This window comes from Ciconia boyciana, chromosome 1 (genome assembly GCF_034638445.1).
Source record: "Ciconia boyciana chromosome 1, ASM3463844v1, whole genome shotgun sequence".
In the NCBI taxonomy this organism is placed as follows: Eukaryota; Metazoa; Chordata; class Aves; order Ciconiiformes; family Ciconiidae; genus Ciconia; species Ciconia boyciana.
In genome coordinates, this window is record NC_132934.1 from 110,656,575 (window position 1) to 110,677,407 (window position 20,833).

The following is a 20,833-nucleotide window of genomic DNA, read 5'->3' on the forward strand; positions in this document are numbered from 1 at the left end:
TATTGCCATTTTACTGATAGTGTATGTTGCTAAATTAATCTGTCTTTCAGCTCAGTAGGGCTGTCATGATATAAGCAACAAGGTGCTTAGAAACACCAGGTATCCGTATATAAACAGCAATGTCCCAGCAATGTCCTGTTTCTGCAGTTTAATGTTTTACTCCATCATGCCTGTAGCTGTGAGGTCATTATTTTACACAACAAATTGTGTGCCGCCTCCCTGTTGACCTAGGTTCTGGCCATTTATTAATAGAGATAAAATGATTACTCCCTGCGTTCCCCACCTCACAAAGCTGGCTTGCTGGCTTAAAAAGCACCGTCTGTCCAGAGCCAGGCTCTGGGGGGCTGTAAAGGGATGGGAAGAGAAGTGAAGGACAAGAACTCACTTGGACATCACGCACTAAAAGGAGAGAAATTGTGTACATTCTGTGTATGAAATGGTATCTGTTTTGGTATGCAAGGGAGGCAGGCTTTGAAGGAAAGCTCAAATTTTCTGTGCAGTATAAAATCCTTGGGGAAGAAGAGCAGAAGTAGCCAGCCGTTATTGCGATAATGGAAATAAACACATGCTGAAGCTCTAGATCCAGGCAGCTTTACGATAAGGTCAGTCCTGATCCAGCAGCACTACTGTCTCCTCCGTTTAGACAGCAACAGCTCCAGCCCATAGTCCTGGCTGTACCCCTGCCCCCCGACACACCGGGGAGAGGTGCAAGCAAGCTAAAACTTTGGGATTCACCGACGAAGAGCGAATTTGCACCATGGTTTCTGTGTTTAGAGCAAGCCTGAACAAGCACTGGGAAGCTTGCTCCCTGCTCCAGTTAAAGGTCAGCCAGTTGCTTCTGATTCAATCCCAAACTCATCATTCTGTCAGAGGTTTCCTTCCCTGTATCATCAGCTTGGTCTCTTCTTCAGACTCTGCAGCAGGCTAGAAGTAAGGGAGAAGAAAAGAAGATCGCAACTGCTCTTGAAGCTTCTTTTGAAACAGGCAAAAGGGTTGTTTCCCTGGTGCCTACTGTCCTAGGTGAGACACCAGTTCCAGCAATGAACAACGTAATATGAAAAGTGACAGGGAGACTTACACCTCTAAACTGCTGGGATGGAATGAGGTCAAGTTTGGCAAAATGCATCACATCAGCTGGAGAAATCCTTTAAAATAAGACTTCTGCTGGCCACACTGTGTATGTATTCTACCCTTCATGGTCAAAAACTCCACTGAAAGCCTCTTTATCCACCGAGGCTGTGACAAAGATGTTCAGGTGTATTTCTGCAATAAGCAGTATAAATACATGTTGTCTTTTTTATATATTTGTAATGCAACTCTGTATGTCCTCATTCATCTACAGTGTGCTGCTACTGAAACATACCAATGATCTTCTGCCATAAAGCAAACATCAGACTCTATCTTTTTAATACAAGAAACTCTTATTCAAAGACATGGAAATGCGGGCTTGCAAGAACTGATAGAAGGACTATGATGCAGGACCCAAGCTCCTTGGTTGCTTTAGGAGTGTTGTAAACCTACCTGTATTTAGAATTCATTGTTACTAAACATTAATGACAAACTTTAGAAGAATACCAAATAAGACTTAATGAGTTTTCCTCTTGTGACAGATTGGAAACCTGTAGATGTGTACATGACAGAGAAAGAGATGACACCAGATTCTTATAAAATATATTTGCTTCTCTTAAAATTCCTCCAAGACATGACAAGGTGCTAAAGGCACCTGAAACTTGGCATGTGCGATCATTTGTTATCGTAATAATAGTAAATAGATTTGCTTCTAAAATCTTCCTGTCCCTGCAAATCATTCCAAGCTGCCTGGGTACCAGTATAGCCACGTACCTAAGCAGATGTTTGATTTGTACATATGAACAGTTTTACTGAAATCATATGTCTGAAGTTCTGCATGTGATTTTTTTTATAGTGTTAGTTCACTATACAAACAGCAAAAATCAAATCTCTATATACATATGTATATGTGTGTACATATATATACACACACACATATATATATCTGTACAAAAGACACTGATGTATATGGCAACCTACTAGCAATTAGATGAATTTTTGAGCATTACCCAATTGTACTGAACTCCAGCCTCTCCCAGCTTCCTTAGATGTGCTTACTAAAACGTACAAATAGGTCAGTGAGATGAGAAGGCAATTATGTGCAATCCATCATTCACACGATAGGATGAATAACAAACCTGTAGTGAATACAGATAAATACCTAATAAGGAGACAGATGTTGTATGCCTATTTGTGTGCTGATTTTTTGCAGTGTTCAGAGGTAACTGGGCTGTAGTTGATAGAGTTGGGCTGTAGTTGATAAGTAAATATTATATACATGCAAAGAAACAACACAGTCTGTGGCTTAGCTTTTGACTTAGAGACAAAAGGATTTCTTGATATCATGTATTTTTGATCTTGTAGACGAGGGGGTTTTTGTGTAGAACATATTCCCCAAAGGAAGATGCATAATGATATTATATGAAAGGATAGGAAGACATTGTAGAGGGAACAGGATAGTGAAATTATCCTGTGAATTTCACATTATGTGAAAGGATAGGAAGACATTGTATAGGAAGACAAAGTATATTGTCTTTCTTATACTTCATTACCAGCTTCACTAACACGATCCTTATTAAACATAAATTTTCTGCTGATGTGAACTGAACTCAGAGAAATCACAGCAAATTATACATGCTATGGCTATCTCTGTCCCTCTTCTTTCCTACGGCATTAACTTACTTGTTGTTATGTTTCCATGTTGGAAGTGGCAAATGAATTTAGAGTGATAGCTGCTCAGCAGTTGGTGATATGTCTAGAAATTGGATTTGAAAGTAAGTGTGTTTCCTGCTCCAAGCTTCCTGCTGTGGCTGAAAACGTGACCAGCTTATATTTTGCTGTGGTAAAAAATTGTACCTGTAAGAATAAGTAAATCAACAAAACTCAGGTAGTTTCTGTTTCCTGAGCTCCTGAATGTCCGTGGGCTTAATGATACATATGAAACAGTCATAAATGTCCATACATAGGAGTTTTCTGACATCACAGCTTTCCATCTAGTTTCTGGTTCCCTATCTATCCGCTATCGTATCCCAAGTGTATGCAGCTCTATTCAACAGCACATTTTGTTTCCTACAGTGCTGCCACTAGTGCACCTTGGGGTTAGCTAGAGAATGGAGTGACAGCACTTGGCTGCGCAACATGTTTGAAGGAGGAGGAAAAGAAAAATGCAGTTACTGAAATCTACCACCAGAGAGAGCTTTTGTCTTGCTAACATTAATAGGCAGCCTACACAGAGCAGGACTTCATCTCTGGTCTCGTAATGGAAGTTTTTATAGGTATTAAATTATTCCTCTTTAGGTATCAGGAGGAGAGTAAAGAATCGAAATTCACAGCACTGATAGGAAACATAAATGCTCTGTGTGTGTGAGCGTACACACGCATACACGTCATTTTTACTGCACGCTTGCTCCTGTGACAACTGTCAGGACAGCGTAGCAAATGCGAAAACTCATGACAACTGGGGGGAAGCTGGTACGAACTGAATGACTCGTATCTATGAAGGTCATGATCTGATAACGGTTCCTTTGATTTTAGCTTGGTCTCCCAGTATGGCCAAGAGAGCGAGAGGCATTTTGTGAAGCGTGGAAGTGCACTCAGAGTTGAGCTGGCTGAGTGAGGACCTATGCTGCACATTTCTCCTTTGCCATGAAATCGCAGGCATAATCTTGCTCTGGGAATATAGCTTTTGGTTTCCACCACTGACATGTGACACAATAGCAAAATATTTCTTAAATGTATGCGATCACATCTTTCTTCAGATTTGAAATACTTTTTTTGATCACACTGGATTTCTTATGTAGAAAACCAGCTTCCATGAAATGGACACAGCTTTGCAGAAATTTTTGTTTCGCTTTTCATTTATCTGCTTGGTAGAACTTGGAATATATTTTACCTGATGGCTCATATTGTTTGTGGCAAAGACACCAGCCTTGGCTCACAAAGAACAGGAGGTGGGTCGAAGCTCTGAAGGTATTTCTGGGAAGTGTCATGACACGGTTGCAGGCTTCCCGGCTTCTTTCCTGGGTGTTCAGTGTTGCAAAGAGAATACTGGGCAAAATGGACTGTAGCTGTGGTCCGGCATCTCTGTTGACTTTGCTGTTAGAGATGAAGTGTCCTTCTCTCCACCCTCCCCACCTCCAATATCCCTTCTCCACTTTTGTTGCAAAAGATGATGTGCAATTTTGAAGGTGAGCAATACACCATCTTCATGTGATCCTCCTGACATCTATGTGGAAATGGATGGAGACGTTCAATGAAGCAATGCTGTCCTTTGTTCTCATAGGAAGATTGTTATTGTTCAGTTCTTTCACTCAGCTGTCCCTCACTGGTCCTTCCCACATTAAAACTTCAGGCACTGCTGGGGAATAGGCATGTTCAGGCCTGTGAAGAAACACTTTTCACTGCAGGTGGAATAACTGGAGCTGCCTCTGTACTCTTCCAGAAACAGTCTCATCCTAGGAAGGCCTGACCTAGGAATTTCTTAGTGTCTTTTAAATACTCTTCATTGTAAAGACCCAGTGTACTCAACACCCTTTTTTTTCTTTTTCTTTGGTAGAAGCAGATCAAATAGCATATTGAATAGCCACCAAAGCAACACATATCCTCTAAGTGAGCCAAACACATGACAAAAGTCCACACAATCTAACCGTATGTACATGTGGACATCCAAGAAGCCCTGAAGAAAAAGACCGTGTTACAGGTCACATGAATTATTTTGGCAGGTTGTATCAAGCCAATTTACTTCTAGGTTGTCTTTAATTCTGCATTCTGGGTTTTTATTTTGTGTGTGTGTGTGTCACTAAAGAAATAACAACACTGACAGCCAACAGCTTTTGTGAAGTCCTAAAAAACCTAAGCTATTAATTTTGGCTTGGGATTCATATAAACAAAGCTTAAAACTTCAGCGGTTCCTCCGAGGAATGGGTGACTGTGCTGAAGTATCCTACTACAGAAGCAGGGTCTAATTTGTTTTGCTTACTCGAAAAAACCATTGTGGCAGTAGATGTATTCCAGTGTAGTTTTCAAAATTTTATTTTAACAGAAATGGGCCTCCTAAATTAATTCCACACTAATTTTCACCTCAGAGTAAGCTCTAGTCCTGAGCATTGCATTAGCTGCTTGCTGTGAATCCTGTGGTATTCCAGCCCTTGGCATCAATGAGGACAGACACGTTGCTGCACCATTGATTGACCAGATATGTAATCAGGGTTGATCATATAAAAAACTCATCACCTTTTACAGTTGTTACAATTCAAGACTGTGCTTTAGAGAAAAGGTGAAAACTTGTCTTGGATAATACAGGATTTGACCCTGCAAGATATTGAACACCTTTGATAATACGTGAAATTGTCCTCTTAGCCACTTTCATCATGCAGAGTTAATGATAATTAAAGAAATCTTTACTCCTGTCATCAGTCTGTCTCTGCAGTTTCTGCAGTCTTTTTGATAATTTCATGAAGGGCTCAGCGTATGGGCAAAACACAAGTCTTTCGTTCTCTCAAGCCACTGAGTTTGCAGCTGAGAAAGCACATGCCCCAGTGGATCCCTTGGTAGGAAAATCTCCAGGATGCCCTTGGAACTGTCAACACACGGCTGCGTTCAGGAGACTTGGGCACACAGCTCAAGGCATGCAGGTGCTGACGTCTCCTGAAGACACCTGGTTCTTCAACTGGGATGTAAGGGTGTGAAATAAAGCATTTCAAAACTCCAGCAGACTGACTGTCTAGCTATGTCTGTGGATGCAGCTCAGCGCTTTTGCAATTGCTCTACAACCTACTCCTGTACATGAAGGGCAAGGTGTGATACTGCAGCGGGTTATTGCCCAAGGCACAGACTCTCCCTCTGCCCAGCGGTGCAGGCTCCCAGGGCCAGCCGTGCGATGCTGCCCTTTGAAGAAGTGTTGACTCAACCGTTTGTCAGACTGCACTGTGAATCAGCTCAGGGAACTGAGTTGGTTGAAAAATAAGCCAGCAAAAGACAGTGCCACAGGGAGCTGTGCCTGCCCACCTGCAAAAGCAGAGGAGGCTGCACGAGGAAGGAGATGTGGAGAAACCTGGGAAGGCACAAAGCCAGCGAATGCACACCAACCTGCTGGTTAAGACGGGCCTTGGTGCAAACAGCATTATACCTCTTTGTCTTCCTTCATGTAGAGTAAGCAGGGTGTGAGCTGGCAGCACACACCTCCTCAGCCCTCCCTGTGCCCCGGGCAGGCATGGAGTGTCGGCCGACCAGCTGCACCAATGCACCAACTCACCCCCATTGCCTCCACCCTGCCCGGGCTTGGGCACTCCTCCATGAGCCAGCAGGACCACAGCAAAGGCTGCAGCTGGTTTTCTGCCTCTATTGAATGGCTCCCAGAAAGGGCTGGCAAAGGCCAGGGCTGGCTCCGCGGTGGCAGTGGGGAGTCAGGGTGCTCCAGTGCTGAGGGAGGGGAGGTGGGGCGGGGGGGATGCCTTCACTTGGCTCAGCTGGCCAGGAAAGCACCATGCCAGTGCAAGGTAGCCCGCTTCAAAAGCTGCTGCACCTGGAGGCTCTTGGTTTGCCAAGAGAGCAGGGTGTTCGTGAAGTCACCTCCTTGCTGGCTGAGGGCTTCTGGACCTGGGTGAGAAAGAATCCTCCATTTGATAGTGGGGAAGAAAAGCCCTGAAAACAACAGGGACTCCAGCGCTCAGGATGTCTTTTCAATTACACTGTCATCCCCCAGTGTGCCTGATCTGTCTTGATAGATTTCAACACTTCTTTTCCCTGCAAATGAGTCCTCCATCCTTTCCAGCAGTACCTTTGCAGAGTTTGTAAAGGGGAAGTGACACGCCAGACTAGCTGCTCTGCCCTGCTTGCATAAATGCCAGTGTGAGGTTGAGAGTTTACACGGGGTTTTTGAAGTGGAGGACTGAAAAATTACTTTTCTTCCTCTTCTACCAGTGTTTTAGCCCAGGGCTTCCAATTGTAGCATGTTTCTTAGCTCAAGACATACCACAAGGTAAAAACTGGCTGCAAGGAGCAGCAGTTCCGAATGGAAGTGGTATACAGTCTTGTGATATAAAAAAGCTGACTCATACCAGCGCGAAAATAATAGGAATTTTTACAGCTAATTTCATGCAGCAGTTGTGGTGGGAGGAGAAGGAGGTTATCATCAGATTCAAACTGCAGAGCCACACAAGCAGATTTACCGCTTTAAGGCAGCGAAAAAGCCATCCTGTTGCGGGTGACCAGGCACCACGCTTGCTTACTGATAATTCGTCCAGCAAGACTGCTGTAAACTATGGACAATGGAAGTAATTGCCACTGGGTCTCGGGCCATTTTGAATTTACCAGAGCAAAGACCGTATTGCCCGAAACACCTTCTGTTTGCTTTTTGGGCTCCACTTTTTCTAAATAAGCCTGAAGAACCCTGCAGTCCATCTCAGAGACTTTCTGGAAGGATTAATCCTCCCAAAAGGCTAGAAGTAGTGAAGAGCAGCACTAGTGCATAGCACACAGCTGTAAAGGCTCTCAGACATAAACAGATTAAGCTTTGCAATCAAATTCAGTACTGCCACATTTTGTAGTTGAAGAAACAAGCACAAATAGTTTACTGGTAATGGATTTGCATACGGTCATCCCAAAAAATCCAGTAACACAGCGAGAAAGAGAGCTCATATAGTCAAAGAGTTTCACAGCCTTGCTCTGACCAGCTTTGGCTGCAATGAGCCGACAGATGATGAAAGTGCAACCATGGCAGGAGGTGACAGTGAAAACCCTGAGTGTGTCCCCAGCCTCCTGCTAGACTGAGGAAGGTCAGTAGTCATGAAGTGAGTGGCCTTATTACTTTGAAGGAGCTTTAGCCTGAGAGTCTGGCGCTGGGCTCCAGTACGAGAGATGTACTGGAGAGAGTCAGGGAAGGGCCAGAAAGGTGATTAAGGCACTGGAGCATCTGTCCTACAAGGAGAAGCTGAGAGAGCTGGGACTGTCCAGCCTGGAGCAGAGAAGGCTCAAGGGGATCTGATCCATGTGTATAAATCATAGAATCATAGAATTATTTAAGTTGGAAAAGACCCTTAAGATCATCAAGTCCAACCATTAAACTAACACTGCCAAGTCCACCACAATGCCTGATGGGGGAGGACAGAAGAGGGAGCCAGGCTGTTGTCAGTGGCGCCCAGTGACAGGATGAGAGGCAATGGGCACAGACTGAAATACAGGACATTTCATTTCATGTAAGAAAACACTTTTGTTCTGTGAGGGTGTTTGACTACTGGAAGAGGGTGCCCAGAGAGGCTGTGGAGTCTCAGTCCCTGGAGATATTCAAAACCCAGCTGGACACAGCCCTGAGCAACCTGCTCTGGCTGACCCTGCTCTGAGCAGAGGTTGGACCAGGCGAGCCCCTGAGGTGCCTTCCTGCCTCAGACGCTCTGTCACGGTGTCCATGTGTGTGTGTGAGAGAGCGCGACAATGAGCACGAGGGCTGCGCAGTGGCCTACAGTCAGCGCACGCTACTCATGGCCAGCCTATAATTTGGTCCCTGTTTACTGGGTGAGCCTCAAGCCTGGCGTGGGAACAACGGCTCTGTTGGAGCACCAGGAATTTGCCTTTCCCACACGTGTAAGTGAAAATGTTAGCGTGATAAGTGTTTCTGGATAGATCTGATCTTATGTCTAAATATGATGCAAGAAGGGAATATGGTTGGTTTTTCTCCTGTCTTAAAAACAGCAACAAGGCACTGTAGAAAACACAGCACGTGCTGCTAAGTTTGCAAAATGAAGTTTGCCATGATAGAGTTAAAGTTAGCAGCGCAGCGTAGTTTGTCGCTTTGTGGTTAGTCACGATGAGGCAGTCTTTGCTCAGACGATCACATACGGTTTTTTCCTATGCTTTCCTCCTCCTCCCCCTCATTCCCATGATAGATGGGACTCACTGAACGAGCAAGCAGAGGGATTGTCTTTTAACCTGACTCAGCGTTTGACTGGTCTATGCGCTCATGTACTGAGAAGCAACATGGGGGGGCCTGGGGCATGCCAGCAGGCTCTGCTTGCCCTGACCAGCTTCTAACCCCTTTTTGGGTAGCTCCCATCTGCAGCCCCCCCTCGGCCCGAGTCCAACACCGATCACGCTAGGCTGCGCAGGGGAAGGGTTTGCCAGCGTGTGCCTCTCGGCGCTCCGTGCCCCTGCGGCACCGGCCTGTGGCCCGCGGAAGCTGGGCCTGTGTGCTGCGTCCCTGGGAGAGCCGGTGCCGAGGGCTCCCGCTCATACCGCACGGTGTCGGCTGGTGGCCTGGCAGTGCTTTGGGGATGCAAGTGCAACGAGCTGACAACAGGTTTGGGGGCTTTAGCAGAGCAAGAAGCAGCTGTTGTTCTCAGCCCCTCTCCAGAACTGTCAGGTCCTTGTGGCCTCCGCAGCTTTGCAGGGTGACTGCTCACCTCAGCTTGTCTCTGACTCAGTTTCTCTCAACACAAGCCAGGTTAGTTTTTACTTTAAAGCCATGAATTGTGATTGTTGTTGTTTCTGTCGCGGGATGGGAACAGATGTCCCTCGCCCGCCCCCGTTGGTGGCCAAAGGCCTGTGTGGGCAGAAGGTCCCTTTGCCTCGCCAGAGCCAGCGCTGAGCTGGCAGGAGGTGGAGATGACCTTCACAGCCGCTTGCGCACGCTCCAGCTAAAACCCCCAAGCCCATCTGGCTCGAGTTTAGGCAGGGCTCAGCCTGGCGTGGACAGCCCGGAGTGGTAACCTCACAGGCGGCGGTCGCAGGGCGAGGGGTTTCTCAGAGGGGTGTAGGTTGGTCAGCTTTGGGCTCAGCCTCACAGGGGCAGGAGAAGATGTCCTTCCAGCAAAGGCTTGGCACCAGGGACGGTTTCGTGACCTCATGCCAAGGCACAAATGCACCGGAGCTCGTCAGAGCTATGGCTACCGGCGTTTGGAGGTAAGACAGGACAGCCTCTGAAGCAGACACCTCGTGTGGAGGAGCGTACACCAACAGGGTGGTGTTTAGCAGCTACGATCAGATGAGTCTGAAAACTGTAATGCCAGGCAATGCTATTTTCCCTGCTTATATCAGCTATGTAAAATGTATATTTTCTTTTCAAGAGATAATATGCAGCTACAAACAAGTTTTTAAAAAAGATTGGTCTTGTCCCAGCCACACCTTAAAAAAGGTCTGTGATCAGCAAACACAATTGAAATGTTCACAAAGCCCTACAGAAAACGGCACTGTGGGCTGAAGAATTGATGCACCGAAGTCGAAGGTTAACATAAATAATATAAATGATGGTTAAGCTGTGTGCTTTTAGCAGGGCAAAAAGCTGCATTTCACACTTAGCTGTGCAGTGTCTAGGATCTGCCTTTCCGATAACAACATGAAGAGTATCAAAGCTAAATTGGCAAAGCCTTGAGCTGACCTTCAACGTGAAGTAACACGTCCCCACAGTGACCTCCTTAGCAGGGCCTGCTCGTGTCTTGTGGAAGATGACACTGAACCGGTCGTCCTGCTGTCACTACTGGAACTGTTTTAAAGTGCCTTGGCCAGATAAAACGAATATACTTGTGACTGAGATTCGCAGACATATAGGTGTGTTATTTACACACAAACGCTAACTCTTACTAAGTATAAATTATCTGCTTTCAGAAGAAGTTTTTTTTCACCTGATTTTTCCTGTGTGGAAAACCTCGTCTGCTAAATGATTTGCAGTGTAAGAAAATGAGTACAAAACTAGAGTTAGCAAAGAGATTACATTAACCATGGTGCAGCACTGAACACTAAAATGTTGAATCTAATTTTGGCACTTAATTTTGATCAATGCAGTTAATTAACAGATTTGTTGTGATTGAATAGGATGGAGCAGAAATAAGGAAACAGCTGAAACCATCTGGCTACTGGTTTTATTTTTCTGGCACTGCAGCACACCATTGCATTACTGGCAGCAATAGCTGGTCTGCTTTTCCCATTGGCTCAATGTCTTTGACTCATATGCCAACACTCAAATTCTTCTTTAAGTGCTGGGTTATTTTAACAAGTACAAAAATAAGTCCAAGCCAACAACCTTGGCCATTTGTCACACTGAAAGAAAACAAGTGCAATTGCTCACGAGCAACAGGGCGGGTCTGTCTCTGTGGCCGAGCCGAAGCGCTTCAGCCAGCTCTGCTGTGGTGCATCGCAGTGCCCGGGCGCTGAGCGTTATTGGGTCACTCTCACACAGCAGAAAAACATGCCCTCGGTACGGGCTGTTCTTCTTCACCCCCAGCCCTTTCCCTGGCAAGCCCAGGGACAGGCGGCGGGCGCTGTGAGACAGCACAACGACAACGCCACCATCGGCCCCTCTCTGCTGGGCGGAGGGGCTGGAGGGAGTCAGTCCCACGCCTGCTGCTCCCAAACCCAACTCTTGGGGTCCAGATGGAGCTATCTCAAGCGAGGCAGAGTTACAGCTTAGTTTGGGAGGGGTGGGGGCTGGAAAAGACCGGACCTCCTCCCACTCTTCCTCGTCTCACTTACCTCAGGGTAAAGTGTTAGTGGAGCCAGCTACAGCGGTAGCTGATGTTGACAGGGGCTCGCTGAAGGCCAGCCTATGCCTCTTGGGGATGTACGCTGACTGCCTCCTCTGAGGTTATAATCACCTGTTAGTTACTGTAGTGAGAAATCTTACTAATATATTTTTTAAAAAGCTAAGCAAAAGAAAAAAAAGGCCTTGCCTTTTCCTTCCCTTTCCTTTGCCTGTCAATATATAGCACCACAATGCCTTCAAAAATGAATCTCCTTTCCTTCTCAAGAGTTGATTATGCAGAGAAAATACAATTTTTGAGAACTGAGCAGTTTGGATGGAACTGTTGTAAGGGAATACTTCATAAGTACATACAGTAATAAAAATAAGTGCTCATTTGCTGCTGGGAAAAAAATATACGGGATTATTTCAGGCTATGGAGACCAGTTTGACCTGCCTGCTGGTTAGTGGTGTAGGTGAGTGCATCTTTCCCCTGACTGGATTCAGCACTTTTCAAAGCTTTTTTCTTTTTTTTTTCCCCCCAATAGCTATGGTTCTACAAAAGGATGATTTTTTTTTTAAAGCATGTTGTTGAAGAGAGAAGGAATTTCTACAATTTCTTTTTTGGGCAGGGGTGGAGAGAAGAAAGAGAAATAGCAGCAGCCGCAGCAAACAGGGCTATTACTTGGCTGTTGGTGTGCTCCAACTAATCTGCCTGGAAAGAGAAGTACGTAAGAAAGGCCCTGCTGTGTCAGAGCAAATGCCCATTTAGCCCGGTGGTGTGACTCCAGCAACGGTAGGAGGAGAGGCTATTTAGCAACTTCATGGGAGCCTGGCTTCCCACAGTCGTCTGCTCCCCTCCCACTAACCCAGCATCCGCAGCTGCGGTACTCACAGGTGCCAGCGGGCACAGCTCTGCGCATTGCCTTTTGCTGCACGTTGCTGGCAGCAGTTAATTGTCAAAAGATTGTTACAAATGGTCTTATGTTTGGGTGATGGAGCTTTTGGACAAAGAATACGGTCCAGCTGATTCTGAATGGCAGCTGCATCAGCATTACGGAGGATGCTGTTGCTTATCAAACTCTTTGAAGCCTGTAGCATGCTGAAGGAGCAGAAATAATTGTGTGTTCCAAAGTTAATTGCAAATTCACACTGTATTATTCCTTCACCTATCTCCACATTGAAAGACCCGTCTATCCTTAAATAAAGTCACCTGTACAAAAGCCTCATTCAAGATTAACCACACAAAGAACTTAAAGCCCTGGCACTTCAAACAAACCTCTAGTTAGACAGAAGCACAAATATTTTTCAAAAGTGCAGCCTACGTAAGAAGCTATTCAGGATCACTTGGCAAAGAAGTCCCTTATTGTTTATCTCAATGCACAGCTCTAAACAGAATAATTTGCAGTCTATGATCTTTTCATTTTGAAGTCTGGCTGCCTTGGATTTTGAATTCTAATATATCTATAGGAAGCCACAAACTGCTACCTCTCCTCCCCCAACCCCCTAAAAACTGACTTACCACAGTATTTTTTAGCTTCAGCAGATTAGCAAAAATCATTGAAAAGGTGAAAACCATGAAACTATTTTTCGATAATTTCATCTTTCTTCTGGAGGATTAAAGAAGCCTTATCATTTAAAGCTGGCATTTGGCTTCACAGTGTACTTCTTTTTTCTGCTATATCCGGAAGAAAAAATATTTTAAAGAGGAATTACTGGAACTGTTCTGCTCAGGAATCTGTACCAAACTGGTGTTATTAAAAAAAAAGAAGTTAGGCTACCCTTGGTTAATAAACCCAATCTTTAGCCATGTTTCTTCACTTATGGGATACAATGTGATCATGCATGTATGGGATTCATGCTTTGTAACATACACTGTTATATATACTTTATATGTACGTGCTATATACAGAGCTATTGTGTATCCTTACCAGAAGTCAATGAAGCCTGCTAATGTACTTGAATGACCACAGAACCAACACACTGACACTGTATTCAAAATACACAGAAAAGCACAATAAATGTTTAGATGCTTTCGAATAAGAGGCAGAAAAAATTGTTAGCCAAGTTCTCATTTTAGGTATGTATGAATGTATCTCATCAATTTTATGAATATAGCCACACAGAGACACCATGCAACTTAGACTGCAAAGGCTACCTCTATCCAAAAACCTATTTCTGCTTAGTCTTTCAGCATTGCAGTCTACTTTTGAAATAAGGATGAAGATGATGATGATGAAGATCCTGAACCTGTTGCAACAGAGGTTCGCGTACGAGTTGCTACAGGACCTGTCTTGGTGGGCCTTTTATTACTGCTGAGGATTTTACTCAGAGGTATCCTGATCTAGAGTCAATATAGTACCTTAGGAACTAAGGTTTGAACTGAACTTGCATTAATTATTTTGTTCTTATGAGTAAAACTGAACACTACAATGAGAGTGTGCTTTAAATGCTAGCCTAATACACAGACTACATTTTAAAGAATTGGAAAAGGCACTGTTGGGGCGTGTCAGATTCTAGACCTGCTGAGAAGTTACGATCGTACAAAAGAAGTGTTCCAAAGACTCTTGGTGATTTTGCATCAGATTTATTAACCACTCTTCTCGTTAACCTTGTTGCTTGTGTGCGACATCAGTAATTTTAAAAAGAAAAGCTTGCAGCTAAAATTCCATCCTTGTAAGCTGGCGTTTCTCTGCCATTCCACACCGTTGGTCAAGTGCCCCTGCACAAGGTTAACAGCGACACTCCTGCTGCTCTCAAGTGAAACATCACTAGTTCATTCAATGCCTCTCTGATGGCGTGATGAACTATAGATCTGATGCATTCTGCAAAGATGACATCATGGAGTTGTCCCGGTAACCCAGCAGGAGCTGCTCTGTTGCCGCCTCAACCCAAATCAATCTGAAACCCAGTGTTGATCTCGGCTTGAGGGGACACCATGGGATTGCGTTACCAGCGTCAGAGCATCTCAAGAAGTCAACACAGTTGCAGCAGTGGAGGAGCGAAGCCCTTTTGCCCACAGCCTTGTGACTCCTCCTTATTCCTAAGCCCCCAGCAAAGCTTTCCCTGTGGTTGGGGCATTCCCAAACACACACACAGACACACACTGCTCTCCTTCTGCTGATGCTTTGGTGTGACCCTGCACTGCAGACTTCTTTCTTTCTTCATAAGTAGAACACCTGTAGAGAGCTTCATAAAATCTCCTTGAGCCACACCATCTTATAAAGATTTTGAGATTTTTAGCTTGCTATCAAATTTCTATCACGTTTAGGTAAAATTAACAGATTCCTGAGTTATACAGGTAGAGTGAGAGAACAGGACAGACACATGCAGAACTGCAGAAGCCTTCCCTTGTAAGGTATTAAGTGACTATTAAGAATCACACACATTTTTCATCACTGCTAAGTAATATCTTCCCTAAAATAACATATATTGAACATTTTCCTTAGTAGGTAGGCCCTTTTTCACCTGATGGTCAGATGCACTTAATTAAAAGGTAGCATGTTGCCTGACCTGATCTTCCCTCAGGCACCTCCATTAGACAGACTCTATGAAGGAGTATTGCCTTTTTTTGTCACCCTTTTTAATATAAAAAAAAAGTTGAAGCTTACCCACATAACTTCAAAAGATGAGAAATGCAAAACCGATGTGTGTATTAATTCTTTCTGCTAGCTTAGGGGCACATGGGTATGCTATTGCAAATGAAATACCAAGATTTTTTTTTTCCTTTTCTTTTCGGTGTACCAGTAGCACATCTGGTGTACATTAAATTTCACAGTTAGAATGTTTTGTCTCCATTTGTGCACAAATAAAACTTTCTTAACTTTATAAGTTATGACCTTCACTGCAAATTTATGACCTGTACATAGCAGTCAGGTTTTTTTCCTCCCTGAAATACTTGACCAGTAGCACTGATACCAATATGTAGCTGTGCTGGTTTTGGCTGGGGTAGAGTTAATTTTCTTTATAGTAGCTAGTATGGGGCTTTTTTTTGGATTTGTGCTGGAAACAGTGTTGATAACACGGGGATGTTTTCGTTACTGCTGAGCAGTGCTTACACAGAGTCAAGGCCTTTTCTGCTCCTCACCCCACCCCACCAGCAAGGAGGCTGGGGGTGCACAAGGAGCTGGGAGGGGACACAGCTGGGACAGCTGACCCCAACTGACCAAAGGGCTATTCCATACCATATGGCATCATGCTCAGCATGTAAAGCTGGGGAAGAAGAAGGAAGGGGGGGACATTCAGAGTGATGGTGTTTGTCTTCCCAAGTACCCGTTATGCGTGATGGAGCCCTGCTTTCCTGGGGATGGCTGAACACCTGCCTGCCCATGGGAAGTAGTGAAGGAATTCCTTGCTTTGCTTTGCTTGCATGCACGGCTTTTGCTTTACCTATTAAACTGTTTTTAGCTCAACCCTCGAGTTTTCTTACTTTTGCTCTTCCGATTCTCTCCCCCATCCCACCAGGGGGGAGTGAGCGAGCGGCTGTGTGCTGCTTAGTTGCCGGCTGGGGCTAAACCGCGACAGTAGCATGAAGGGCATTTGCTGCATGCTTATCTCAGGTTCAGCCAGCATATAACAATATACCTGCATCTACCTAGAGACTGCATTTGCCATACAAACGCAGACATCTTTTACTGCTCAAGTCACTATATTTAGCCATCTGTAGCTGTGCACAGAGGCTCTGCAAGCGAGATACATACAAGTACAAAGCAACTATTTATTGTTTCTCACACACACAAGATCAGCAGGGCTTACTGAGCTACTTGACTAAGCACCAGTGTGCTGATGCCCCGGTAAGACGCTTGAAGAGCCGCTCTTGACGAGGCAGGCATCAGTCGGGGAGGGGTGGTGGGGATGCGGGAGCTGGGCATGAGAACAGAGCTGCAGACCTTGGGAACTGCTGAACTGCACTCACGCACCAAATCCACCGATGCTGTCGACACCGATGACCTGACTGACTGCCAGCTGCGGGCTTGACACCCTTCATTTCTTCCTGATTTTCTACCTTTTCATGTTCATACTTTACTCTTGAATCCTTGAGCTACCAGCAAATTGCTCTGTCAACAATCCTACTTCAGCCCGTAATTTTACCTCTCCTCTTTCTGACGGAGCTGTCTCACGTGGCAGCACTGTTTCCGAAACCAAAGTGGGGGTTAGGCAGCTGTGCCCGGGACACAGGGAAGGCCGGCAGCCAAACGGTGAGGGGATGAGCGGGGAAGGTACCAGTGGGTTATCAAGAGTGCAAGATGAGTGTCGGAGGGGCAGAGAGGAAATTTTCAGGTATTACAAGTACTGAGAAGTTAAGTATGATTTTTGTTGTTGTTTATGCTAACAGAAGAACGATGGCATTTCTCAGGCTTTTCACGGCAACTCAGGAGTGGAGACTACAGTGAGCAGAGGAGGATGCTAGTGCAGGCAAGGAGTGGGAGGTGTCTGACATGGCTACCTTAGAAAGGGCCTATGGAAAAGAATTAACTACATAACTACACCTTCAACTGGCAAATTAATTTGTTCTCAGTAATTGAGGAAAACAGTCCTTTAAATAAACATTTAAGCAGATGGTAGATAAACAAGTGATTGCAAGACATTTCCTGCAGGTTTCAGGACTCTATGGCAATGAGAACTGTATAGGATACAAATTAAATGGAGGGAACAACCCCAGTAAAGTTCTGCCTTTCATTTCACAGTGGGATCCATGATTGACTTGTGTTATTACAGTATGTGCTGCTTTTAGCTGGGATAGAGTTAATTTTCATCATAATACCTAGTATGGGTCTACGTTTTGGATTTGTGCTGGAAAGAGTGTTGATAACACAGGGATGTTTTTGTTACTGCTGAGCAGTGCTTACACAGAGTCAAGGCCTTTTCTGCTCCTCACCCCACCCCACCAGCCAGTAGGCTGGGGGGGCACAAGACGCTGGGAGGGGACACAGCTGGGACAGCTGACCCCAACTGGCCAAAGGGCTATTCCATACCATATGGCATCATGCTCAGCATGTAAAGCTGGGGGAAGAAGGAAGGGGGGACGTTTGGAGTGATGGCGTTTGTCTTCCCAAATAACCGTTATGCGTGATGGAGCCCTGCTTTCCTGGGGATGGCTGAACACCTGCCTGCCCATGGGAAGTAGTGAATTAACTCCTTGCTTTGCTTTGCTTGCGTGCACAGATTTGGCTTTACCTATTAAAGTGTCTTTATCTCAACCCCTGAGTGTTCCCCTTTTACTCTTCTGATTCTCTCCCCCATCCCACCACGGGGGAGTGAGCGAGCAGCTGGGTGGTGCTTAGTTGCCAGCTGGGGTTAAACCGCAACACACTACCAAGCAACAACAGTAGTTTAGTAGCATCTACTGCAGAATTCAATCTACCTAGAGAACTATGGCTACCGGCATTCCTACTTCCCTTTATTCCAACACACAGTCTTAACATAACATCCCTATGAAACCATCACTTTAAGCCAAGAGATGCTAACATATTTAATCATTGCAAAAGTGAATAGACAGCTGCTTCACAGAACACAATAAAAAAAAGACTTCTTAAAAACCAATAGGCATACTTGCATTCTTTATGAATTTAAACCCTTTCTTTCTTTAGCCAGAAGCGTAATGATTTTGAGAGTTTTTAGAACCACAGCTATTGCGTGAATGTTTTAACATACAATCCAACCGACTTTAATAGCTTCAATGCTATTACCAGAGACACAGTTTCCTTAATGTTGTTTCAGTTATACATCACTGATTTTATATCCAGTAAAAACCAGAAACATTTTATTCATTCTTAGAACCAAAAATCCTGGGGAAAAATTAATAAAGTAAGCAAACTGTTAATCTGAAAAAGAAATTAACAGATTGCTTTATTACATTTCCCTCAAAATTAAATCTCAGTATTTAAACATGTATGCCAGTCTAAATCTTGTAATTGCAAAACAAATTTAGCTGCCCGTGTAATCTATTATGTATTTGCTACATGTAATTAGCATTTCCAATTTTGACAAACACTTGCATTATCTAGAAAGTGTTATGCGGCAGAAATATTTCTAATAAAAACAAACAAAAAAGTCAATTCTGTTCCTAGGGTTTGATTAATTAAAAAGCAGCAACAAGCCCCAAGCCCCCTACCCACTTTCTGGAAATGGCTTGTCAGCATGGAAACCAGAGCACGCGTTCTCATTCGGGGGTGCTAACAGAACACCCCTGCCCGACGCGAGATCTCCAGTTAGGAAAAAGGGAGAGCAACATTTTTACAATGCAGTGACCAGGTTGCTCCTAAAAAGGGAAGAATCTGCATGAAAATAATAGATTAAGCTCTTAAAGGGATCCAACTTTGTGGTATGCTCTTTTATACTCATACAGATCCCATTTTGATCAAGCAAGACTCCTCCTTGTGAATTTAATTACTGTCTAATCAAGCCTTAGATCCAGCTGTGTTCTCACTGTTGGGGTCTCCAGGCACTGAAATACAAATAAAGTAACAAAAGGTTTTGAGATTCATTTTAGATGAGTATTTTTATTGGCAATATATTCCTCTGTTAGAAAACAGAATTCAGTTTCTGCCCTTTACCACTAGCAATTGCAAAAAAACACCCCAAAAAACAAAACAAAACAAACAACTAAACCCCCAGAACCAACCCTGTAGCAATTCTGCCTATGTTTTCAGAGAGCATTTCATTAAGATCCTTCTGTTTAAGTATGCCACTTTCTGGCCAGTTCTTGTTACCATTTTAAATCAGCGATAGCTTATAATGCAAATCAAAACTGGTAAGTTTTAAGCTGTTAAGAGTCTCAGACCGGATTTTATTTGATAGGTGTTCATAGCCTCAAATATCCCTTTTGCAAATGCAAGTCTTTCCACCCTCACCTCAGTGAATAAAGCTTATTCACTACTCACTCAAAGTACACGCATCTCATATCTGAAGGATCAGCATTTCATATACAGAAACAATTCAGATTTCATACCAGACAGATTTCCCAGTGAAAGTCAAGAAAGGAATGAGGAAAGAAGTCCCATGCATGTGATGGTATGAACATTTTCTTATAGCACATTATTTTAAACCAAAGTACTGAAGAACACAGACACTTCTATCTTCTTGAACTTCTCTGGGCTACAGAGACATGCAGCAGCAACTTCAGTTCAGAGCTGCCAGACAGCTAGGGCACATGCTGACCCCCTCTGCATCTTGAGCTTTAAGAAGAAGAAACAGCTATATTGTTACTTTCTTTTAAGCACATAGGGTAGCTGTACGCTTTCCTTTTCCCCTGACTCACAATTGTATTGAGGGCAAACAACAAAACAGAATTTGTGCTTCCACGGCTCATGTGCCCCAGAAGCTACCCTTCCTGATCATAATCCATCTTAACCCATCCCCGCAACCTTGTTTGGATCAAAACCCTAATGTAACAAAAATAAAATACAGAAATAGGAAGGACTTAAATTGTAGATGCTATGCTTTTAGTTCCCACAAGAGCAAACAGCAAAAGTGGAAGTACAACTTAATTCTCCTCACTATCCAGTGAAGTGAAATTGAGACCCTCATCAGTCCGATGAGGCACCTGAGGAATTCCCACACAGACTGTATGATGGCCATTTTCACAGGTATGAGTAACAACGGTATTCCTCCTCTCGCCTTACACTTGCAGTTCTCTCAGTACTGTACTAATAAGGTTTCTAGACTTGCACATGGAGATTAATCCATCTTCTGACAACTACAATTAGGGATTAGCTAGTACACATTTACTTACAGGCCCACTTGCATACACAAGCAATGACGCTACCGATTTTTTCCCCTCCTAAACCACAAAAGACTCAGAGACAGACAAGTTCAAGTCCCCATGCATACTCTCAAGCTGTTCCAAAACCCTTTCAGGGCCCTTCCAGAAATGCATTATGGAAAAAAAAAATAAATTAATCAACCTGTCCTATGTAGTCCAGGTATCACCATAGGGAGGGCAACCAATAAGCCTAGTCTGAACCTCAGCTTACTTCTCAGTTTGATTTTAAAATCAAATATCCTTTCTTCACGCTAGTAATTCTTTCAGCTCAGCAATATAAATTACGCCCTATTTTCACTTAAAGTGATAAAATCAGAAAGCACAAAGACTTTAACTTTAGTGTGTGTGGGAGGAAGTTTCTCCTCTGACTTTTTCAGTGCAACTCAGCAACTTTCAGCTACACAAATGCAGCTCTACAGTCTTTTTGGCAAAGATTAACCAAGATTTCTCAGTATGGTAGACTGACAGAAGTTTTAAAAAAGCAGAGGCTGTTCTGTTTTTTAATGTATCACTACTATTTGCATTTCAAAGTGAGAATGCTTTATCATAGTCTG